General features: G+C 36.6%; 1 long non-coding RNA gene across 1 annotated transcript in view; it reads left to right on the forward strand.

Moving 5' to 3' along the window:
* The window catches only part of LOC111774569 (uncharacterized), a 68,378-nt gene extending 58,917 nt beyond the window's left edge, over nt 1-9,461 (forward strand). Inside the window, exon 5 of the long non-coding RNA XR_002809566.2 lies at nt 9,051-9,461. This is a non-coding gene — a long non-coding RNA (uncharacterized lncRNA). The remainder of the gene's footprint in view (nt 1-9,050) is intronic.
* The last annotated feature ends 1,342 nt before the right edge of the window (nt 9,462-10,803 follow it).

Genomic DNA, 10,803 nt, shown 5'->3' on the forward strand with positions numbered 1-10,803 from the left:
GACAGCTAATATTCGACAAGGGAGCCATGAGCATACGATGGAGAAAGGAGAGTCTCTTCAATAAATGGTGTTGGGAAAACTGGACAGCCACATGCAAAAGAATGAAAGTAGACCATTCCCTTACACCATGCACAAAAAATCAACTCAAAATGGATTAAAGACTTGAATGTAAGACCCGAAACCATGAGACTTCTAGAAGAAAACATAGGCAGTACGCTCTATGACATTGGTCCAAGCAGCATATTTTCAAGTCCCATGTCTGACCGGGCAAGGGAAACTAAAGAAAAAATGAACAAATGGGACTACATCAAACTAAAAAGTTTCTGCACAGCAAAGGAAGCCATCAACAAAACGAAAAGACAACCTAACAATTGGGAGAAGATATTTGCAAACCACATATCAGATAAGGGGTTAATATCCAAAATATACAAAGAACTCATACAGCTCAACAACAAAAAAACCAACAATCTAATTAGAAAATGGGCAAAAGATCTGAACAGAGATTTCTCCAAAGAAGAAATACAGATGGCCAACAGGCATATGAAGAGATGCTCAACATCATTAGCCATCAGGGAAATGCAGATCAAAAATCTCTTTACTTTCATATTTAACACATGGATTTCCAAGCTATTACCTGTTTTTATTCTTTTTATATAGCTAAAAATGTCTTGATAATATTTCAAAGAACTTCTGGGTTAGAAATTAGAAGGGTAAATAGAAGGGTTAAATTCTTTCTCCACGAGAGGATGACCTTGGGCTTCCTTTTCCTGGCACTGTTTCCTTGGCAAGACTGCCTTAAGGTGAAAGTGCAATGTTGAAGGCAACCCCTGGCGATATTGATTATTGTCCTGACTAGTGCACCGAAAGGATAAAGAATGAACATATGGACCCCAACAGCCATCCTAGACTGCGTAACTGACTGTCAACAACAAAGTATGTTCTTTTTGGGGGCCTGGAAGACTCCACGGCTTTCCTCACCCAAGTCCCAAATTAGGGAGCAGACCACTGGCTCCTGGGAGTGAGAGCTCCACGGTGTCCACCCACAGTTTCCCCTCATCAACCTCTCCTCTTCCTGAGGCCCACCTGGAGGCTGTCCCAAGAGGGACTTTCCCACTTTGCCCTCTGCTCTGTGCTGTCCCTTACCTCAGCCGGACCAGGAGAGAGGGACTGGTTCCCTGGAGCTGCCTCATCCAGAGCCCAGGAACGAGAGTGATATTAGCTTGAAGGCAGACACTGTGTCCTCTCTATTGAGCAAAGTAACCACAATTGATCCCATCAAGGCCCAAGTATCACCTGGATCTTGGCTCAGTTTTTGCTCATATGTTCCTTTCCTGATGCCTGCACTGAAAGTTTAGCGCCAGCCTCCTGGCCCAGACCCTGCCTCAGCTCAAGCCCCAACTCTTAAATTTACTACAGTAACCTCCAAATTTATTTTTTTGGCCCTCAAGTTTATCCTTGGAGACTCTGGCCACACTAGAGCCCAAAGCAATTCAAAGATGTGCCTGCCAGAAGCTTCCATTTCTACTGGCACATCTTTACCTCGTTACAATGCCCATTGTGTCTGAGTGTCTGCTCACAATGAGACTATGATACTGGAGATGCTGCTCAATTGTTACACATGAAAGTGTGAAAACTTTGGGGATGAAGACAAGAAATGCCCAAGGAGGTATGGATGCATACTCTGTTATAAGGACAACAGTGCTGGAGCATAGACCTGAATGTGGACTGCAATTTCATAACGTATTTTTGGACCACTTGCAAAAGAACCATTTTCTCTGCCAAAGTGTGATCCACAATCCAGTAGCATTGGCTTGCTTGGGATTTTGTTAGAAATAACAGAATCTCAGCCCCCATCCCATAACTACCGAGGCATCATTTGTGTTATAATAATCTGCCTGCGTGATAATGTTTGAGAAGACCTGCTCTATTCCAAACGTCAGCCTAACCTTCCAAAAACCATGAGCCACAGCCCACCATGTCATAAGAACTCAGAGTTGAAACCTTTTTTGAATGCACAGAAAAATACAACAATCATCCAAGATCCCTATGTGTGAGTTTCAGAGGCTGGGTAGTCAGCAGATTTAGTGCTATTGAACAGCAACAAAGACTATGTAGGTCCTGAGCATTGTGGGGACTGGAATGGCCACCCCAAGATATGTCTCTTTGGCTTGAGGACTATTTGAGGCTGGTTTTTTTGCAGACAGGAAAGCAACTAAAAAGTAGAACTAAATCTCTATCTGTAAAGGTGCCTCCCTCTCTGTACCAGGAAGAAGAAAGGAGATGACCTTTCTCTAGAAACTCTTAATCAATGCCAAAGGCAAGGACTTAAATCTGCATTTTATTGAGCTTGTCTGCTAACCTCCTGTAACTGACTTCCCTCCCCCTCCCAACGTTGGCATTTCTTTAAGGATTAAGCATCTTTCCTTAGGCTAGAAACTGATTGCTGGGCTCACCTGTGACCACCCAGCTCAAGACAATAGACCTGCCTCCTGCTACGCCCATCGAGATAGCAGAACCACTACCTGCTGTGTCCATCAAGCGCTGTGCCGACAGGGCAATCTTGTGACTATTGTGGGAGGGACATTTCAATCATATGTGAAATATCCTGTTTGGGGGTATATAACCACTCTGTGCACCCACTTCTTCGGTGCCCTTTCTTCCTTCGGGAAGAAAGGCCGTGGGCCATGGTTCCTCATAGAGCTTTGTTTAATTTTCTCTTGCTATTCTGTCTCATGTGAATTTAATTTGTTCTCCGGCCAGACAAACCCACATTAGGTAGAGGAAAAGTCTTCCTCCCCTACAGCATCTACCTTCCTCCGCTTGTGAAGGAGGACACATCTTTATCCAATCCGGGAGAATAGGCTGGCCTCTTTGCTCTAACAGGCCCCAGCTGTCCTGAAATTAGAACTAGAGTTGAAATCATTATAAAAAATTTCCCGCAGCCCTGTGTCCCAGGAGCACAGATAGAGAAAACACAAGGAAATGGTACAACAAATCTAATGTAAAGGAGACTGCCATAAATTACAACTTGTGAAATTACCCCATGTGGCTATTAGTAGGTATAGTTTTTTCTGCCTTCTGTCAAATTTATTACTGGCTGAGTCCTTTACATTATCTGATTCCATTTACCTACTTGTAAAATGTCACATTTGAATTAGTTTTTTCAATTTTCTCAGCTCATTTTATTTCAATTTGTGTGTGTGTGAATCCAGATTATGTTGTGTGAATTATGTAGGTGACATTTTTATTATCTCCTGAGATCTCCCTGGTTCTACTTGAAAAACAAAGAAGTTCGGTTGAGATCAGTTCTTAATTCCAGCTGCATATTACAAACATCTTTTAATCTGAAAAATCACACGAATGCCTGGGCTACAACTGAGGCCAACCAAATATGAACCTCTGGGGGTGGGGAGTCAGGCACGAGTACTTTAAAAAATTTCCCAGGTGACTCCATTGTGTAGCCAGATTGAGGACCACTGGACTAGGTCTATGCCAGGTTTTTAGGCTTTGTTTGTTTGTTTCATATTTGTTGTCGAAATGCCTGATGCAGAAAAAGCTACTCCGCTGATTAAAACCAGGCTGAAGTATTTGTCTTTTTGGCCATGCTCATACTGTCTATGCCCCAGGGACGCTTAGGTCTAATCCCCAGGGCTCCACAGAGGTTGTTCAGAAATCATGCCACATTACTATTGATATTTCCTAAGTTTTAAACTTTTATGATTTTAATATTCATTAAAAAATGGTTAGCGGACGCATGAAAGACAAATATAATATTCTAATCAATTTTAAAATGAACTGAGGTGAACTATATTTCTTATATTTATTTTATTTTATTTAGCTCAATGATTTATCTGAATGACTTAAACATCACAAGAAGCAGCTATCAGTTTTGTATGTGTGTATGTAAAGCAGGTAGATTTCAATTATGGTTATTTAATAGTACCCTAAGAAATGGATGTTAATATTCTAATCATGACACACGTTTGGCAATGCCATCAATCTCCTGTTTTCAAGTTCTAGACATGACAACAGACATAAGGTACATCTTTGATGAAAGCAAGCTATTTATCACACACATTCCAAAGTACTAAGGCACGCGTTTTTCAGCAAGGCATATTTCCTGAAGGCAGCATTGCTAAATGACCATCTTTTCAACTTATCCTCCTTAAGGGAGAATCTTTTTAGAATCTTCAGAAGTAGGCCTGCCAATCTGATTCATTTTCAGAGTTTTCAAACTCAGAGTTGATGAAAGACATGAAAGGGCTCTCCAAGTAATAAGCTGTGTGATTTATGCACCTGAAAGACAAAAATAAAACCCAGTCCAACAGCAGTGTGATGACTAATTTGCCAGGAAATATTAAGCATGGTTAATCTTTCAAACATAAGGAGAAAAATTATTAAATCAAACTTTTGAGGATGATAGAGGAGCTAATTCAAATGTGACTTGAGACATACTTTTACCTAGTTAATTAATTCAGACCTCTATCTTCAAAGACATTTTAAGAGGAACACAAGTCAAAGTTTTATGATTGTTACATAAATTACAATCCTCAAAGTTTTCAAATGCTTGTTTCTAAAAGATGGTGTGTTGAGATGAAGTGAGTTTATCTCTAATTCAAATTTATTCCTTCTTAAGAAATTATGACCCCCTGCTTATTAAATCTCCTGAATTGAGTTAGTTTTAATCCTCTAAATTCTAATAAACAGAGATATCACATTTAAACCACTCATTCTTCAGATTAGTAAAAGACCATAAGGAGCAAACAGATTATGTGTTGCCAAAAATGTCATATTTTCTCAGAAAAAGAAATATGAGTAATGCACATGTGGTCTGATTATCTGATTTGATTGACTTCCCAGCTCTATGTCACCATCTAGCCATGCAGCCCTGTTTTATTTGTATTACAGATGTGCCTGTAGATTTTAACTTCCTAGGGAGTAAGACGATTTTAGGACTTATTATTTTGTGTGTGCTTATGTTTTAAACTAATTAAAGCTATAATTATTTTCTTCATCAGTAATAATTTATTTTATCGGAAATATGAATGTAAATATCTTTCTGAATTCACTTGCCTATTAAAACTTGGCGTCAGTAGTATATTAAATAATATCTCAGCCCAATATCAAATACTCAAGATGGATAATGGTCAGTTCTGCTCTCCACATAATTAACTGTTTTTGAAAGTTCTTTTATATAGATTCATTTGAATATATTCACAAGCTAAAGAGTGCATACACTCAGTTGATTACATGATATCATGAGTCCATCTCCTACTCTCCAGAATTTCTTCTATTTTTCTTTATTTTATAAGAATCCAATGCGTTAAGACACCTTATCAGTGATGATAATCAGGGGATGCACTTATAAGTGTAGATATTGACAAGAGTTTGATAAGATGCTGTGTGATGTTAAGATTTTAAATGAGAAAGTGTTTGTTCTAATAAAGGTCTTTGTTTTAACAATACCTTTTAAAGGTCTTTATATCACAAAATAACTATGAAATAGATCATTGAAGTTATTGAATATTACACATTTCCTTTTCACTTACTTGTATATGCTTTGAATTTCTTCTTCCAATTAGTCAAATACATACTTTAATTGCCCACTTAGAAAATTCCCAACTGTTAAAAAAAAGTGACTTTTTCATCAAAGTAATTTTTGCCTACTTTTTTGTTGCTTAAAAATATTCCAATTATAAAACTCATTTTTAATAATTTTGTTATAATTTGAATGTAACTTTATGTCAAGCAATTTCTTATTTTTCCAAAAATAATTGAGCATTCCAATAATAAAAATTATTTTACAGACAATTGCAAAAATCTAATAGTTATTTATTACAGTAATTGCAAGGTGCCAAACTGTTTTCAGAATTGCTAAAATTTCATTGGACCACATTTAATGTTAATTGTATTTCTGCTGAAATATCCCCTTTAGACTGCCTTTCTGAATCTTTATACTTTCCCATCCTCCTCTCAGAGGCAAGTGCCCTCTCTACCTATTCTCACTGCAGACCATTAATCCTCTGCCTAATGTCTGTATGTTGTTGGTTTAATTCTCTGTTTTTCCCCATGAAACCAGGTTGCCTTGAAATTAAGGGTCTTGTTTTTTTCCTTCTTATTCACAGCCCATAGGGCTATGTGTGTTGCATAAAAATAATGGCAAATATTTGTCGTATGAATGAATTACTTGAAAATATATGCACAATGATAGTATCTGATCTTACGTCTAGCATATCATTATTAAACTGAAATATAAACCAGTGTATCTTTATATGGAAAACACTAGATAAAAGTTTATGTAACAAACCACAGACTCGGATAATGATTAATGTACATGATAGTATTAGTATGAAAAAGTAAAAATTCCACTACTAAATGGCAAATAAATAAGTAAGCAAGTCATAGAAAAAGAGAAGTCAATACAGAAATAAGATGCTCAAAGATCAATAATGATCATGAAACTAGAAATTGAAATAGAATTTAGAAATGATATTCTTCCTGTGAAATTAACAAAAATAACAATGTTGATAATCTTCAGTCAGTCTAGGGCGGGTAGAAGGTGAATGGAAAGTCTATTCTTACTCTTTTAGTGGCTAAGATTTAACATAATTATCGTAGGGGGCCATTTGTTGTTACTTATCAAATTTTAAAATACATATATGTTTTGATTACTAATTAGAATTCTGAGCATCTTCCTGCCCAAATGTAAGTATCTATAAACATAGGTCTTCGTCTAGGGATATACAGTAAATTAAATTGGCATGAACATCATGTCCATTTATAGAGAATAACTTACAGAAATCACAATATACTCATATATGTGGAAATCACATTTGTGTAAAGCATTGGTAATAAAATGGAAAGATCTCCATGATGCTTTTTTTTTTTTTTTTAAGGATTGGCACCTGGGCTAGCAACTGATGCCAATCTTTTACTTTTTCTTTTTTCTGCTTTATCTCCCTAACCCCCCCCCCCCCCGCCCCCGTACACAGTTGTATATCTTAGTTGCAGGTCCTTCTAGTTGTAGGATGTGGGACGCCACCTCAACGTGGCCTGACAAGCAGTGCCATGTCCGCGCCCAGGATCTGAATCCTGGGCCGCCACAGCAGAGGGCGGGAACTAAACCACTCGGCCATGGAGCCGGCCACGCCATGATACATTTTTAATTAAAGATTTCAAATCATAGAAAGCTACATACGCTGTGACTCAATTTAGGTAAAAAAATCTACACTCTCAAAATACTTTTGTGTGTGTATATGTGCATTTGTCTGAGAAGATGTACAGAAAATGCTGGGAGAGTACATCATAAAATGTTAAGAGTATTTATTTCTACCAGTGAGATTGAATTGAGGGGGATATGAAATATCATTCTAATTGTTTTAAATGAGAGTACACTAAAATTAGAAAAGTAAATGAAAAGTAATAAAAATTTCCACATCACTACTGAGAAAGAAATCATGACTTTTAACCTCCAACAAAGAACATTAAAAATTTTGAACCTGTAAGTAGTCTGAATATTTCAGTATTTTAAAAAGCCGCTGTGGCTTCACAATTCCACACATGAGAGCACTGAAACGAGATAAGAAAGTACAAGCAAAGCAGCCATAAATATCTCTGCTGTATTTCAACCCTAGTACAGACTTTGCATCTTGACACATGGAGAGGCATGCATCAGTGGTCACGGTCATTTCTAAACAGAATGTTTATTGCTGACACACAGTTTGAATCAGTATGCCTTATACCCCCAAGACAATATGCTCTGGCATTATGAAGTCAAATGAATTTTATTACATTTTAACGTGAGAAGTATCTCATATAACTTTTACATGTGTAAATTTTATTTCGTATAATTTCCTCAGTGATATATTGTTTTCCTCTATTATGTAATTCAATGATACAACAGTTTGGCAGTTTCTTGCAAAACAAAATTAAACAAAACTCCTAGCTGTGATCCAGAAATTGTGCTCTTTGGTATTTAATCAAATGTTTAAAAACTTTTGTATATGAAAGCCTGTACATGGATGTGTATAGCAGCTTGATTCATAAGTGCTGAAACTGGGAAGAAATCAAGATGTGCTTCAATAGGTGAACCTATAAACTTGATCCATCCAGACAGTGGAATATTATTCAGTGTTGAAAACAAATAAGCTATCAAGTCATGAAAAGACATGGAGGAAACTTAGATGCATATCACTAAGTGAAAGAAGCCAACTGAAAAGGCTACTTACTGTATGAATCCAACCAAGTGACATTCTGGAAAAGGTAAAACTATGGAGACAGTAAAAAGATCAGGGATTTCCAGGGATTTGGTGGGAGAGAGGGATGAATAAGAGGAGTACAGGGGATTTTTAGGGCAGTGAAACTGCTCAGTATGATGTTCTGATGGTGGATACATGTCACTATTCATCTGTGAAAATTCTTAGATATGCAACACCAGGAGTGGACCCTGATGTAAATTATAGCCTTTGGTTAATAACAACGTGTCAATGTTGTTCTATCAGTTGTAAGAAATGTACCACTCTGTGCAGCATGTAGCGTGTGGTGGTGGGAGAGGGGCTGCATGTGAAGAGGAAGGGTGGAGGTATGGGAACTCTACTTTCTGCTCAATTTTGTTTTAAACCTAAAACTGTTCTAAAAAAACAAAGTCTATAAAAATATGACACACTTCTAAGTTGATGCTTTAGTTAATTCTAATGAGCTTTAGGATCCTCTGACTTTTGTATATTGGTGCTAATCCATTTGACTATAAATTTAATTTCAAAGGAAAAGGACAAAATTAAAGTTTGTGACCTATAGTAAAATATCCCTATACAAGATTTATTCACCTTTTCTTCCTTTACTAACAAAATTTTAATTTGTTCAGTGTAGCAATTTATCCATTGAAAAATGACATTCCTCAGTGTTCTTTGCAGTTTGAGGTGTTCATACTTGTAATTATAATCATGAGAAATAAGGAAGTTAGCTGTGAATTTCTGGAATTTCTTTTTTCTTTTGTGAGGTGTCATCTATTTTTCTGGTTTTTCTTCACTTTTCTTGCACTTTTCTTACAGACGTGGTGGCTGTAGCAGGCACATTGCAACCTTGAAGAAAAGGCCAGGAATGCCTCAGTGTCCTCAGCCTTGTCCACCTCCAGACTTATGACTTCATGAAGGAAAACAAATAAACAAGGACTTCTAATCATTTGGTGGAATTGACAGGATTTCTGTTACCCACAGCCAAATGCAATCCTAACTATTCAGAGAACCAGTACAAAATGCTAATAATGATCAATAAGTGGTTCTAACTGATAAGAAATGCTTGGGAGGTTGAAATATGGTAAATTTTTAGCATTCTTGGGAATATCTTCTTTCTCTTTTAACATGGAATTCCATTGTTCAACTTCAGTGTTGAAGGAATAATACAAATAGTTAGTGGATGGCCTATAAAAATCTTTTGACCCCCATTAAAGTGGATAATGCTTTCTTCCTTTCTAGAGACTATTTTCTTTATACAAATGTCACAACCCCAAATCAATTGCCTAGAATGAGGGTGAAAAACCTCCTGGGAGATTAAAAAAAATGAAGAGGACCTGATATCTGCCCAAATGTCTGCAATCTAGATAGAAGGGGAAAACTTATACAAGAAAATAAATACAACGTAAATGTGGAGATGAAGCAAGAAGGTTGTTCAATTTAGAAAGAATAACAAAGCAACATTGCAGAACTGGGAAAGGTCAAGAAAACAGAATAGTACAGTCTGAACAAGAAATACCTTTAGACCAGAAATACAGGTTGATGCAAATTCAAAGAGATGTTTGAATACAGGCTCAAGGCATTTAGACTTTATGTGAAAGGCAATAAGATATTAGTGTGTTTGGATTAAGGAAATTTTATGTTAGAGCGCAGCAATGAAATGCAGAGAGACAAACAAAAGGTGTGTTTTGGAACGAGAATTGGCAGGAATTGGGAACCATACTCACATTCACCGAATCATCTCAGTATAGTCTGTTTGCTCTTTATTGTGAGAAGTTCAACTCTGAGGAAAAATGGGGGGGAAATGAAGTGAGAAAACAGGAAACAATGTACGAGCAAAGCTAGTTTCTTGAGATTTATTTTTTGTAACAGTTTTTGGTTCTTTCCCAATTATGAGGTTCTCAAATAATCTATCAAAACAAAGATTTTCTTCTCTCACCATGCCATTCAGATAAAGAATTTTCACATAGAATGTGAAATAGAACACTTGGTTATTTTTACTTTGATTCAAGTTACAAAAGAACTGATAAATAAGTAGCAAAAATCTATGGAAATGAGAGGCAGATTTGTTTTGGAAGAAATAATAGAAAGGTTATTTCTAGCTGGTGCGGCAGCTGCTTGGTGTCATTTCTGAACAGATGAAGGGAATTTGTGAGAGAGATGCTATGGAAAGATTGTTTGATTGCTTTATTTAAAAATTTGCAAAGAATTATGGGTGTTTGTAAAAATGTTGTGAGGTACACCTGACAAATTTGAAATATTTTATTCTGATTGACAATGATTTACTGTGAACAGATCCAGTGTAGGGGAAAAAAAGATGGAAGAGTAAAACTGGTAGATTCATCTTCAAGAAGAATATAGTGGTTTAATATCTTCATCTTTTTATTATTTCCATTTTGATTAAATTGATGATAATACTTCTTATCCAACAGCACAGTGCAAATGAGCCTATATTTGTATGTATCTGGAGAGGAATATATATATATATACAGCCTTGTGTTGCTTAATGATGGGTTTATACTCTGAAGAAAGCATTGTTAGGCAATTTCATGGTTGTGCAAACATCACAGAG

This window comes from Equus caballus, chromosome 8 (assembly GCF_041296265.1).
Source record: "Equus caballus isolate H_3958 breed thoroughbred chromosome 8, TB-T2T, whole genome shotgun sequence".
NCBI lineage: Eukaryota > Metazoa > Chordata > Mammalia > Perissodactyla > Equidae > Equus > Equus caballus.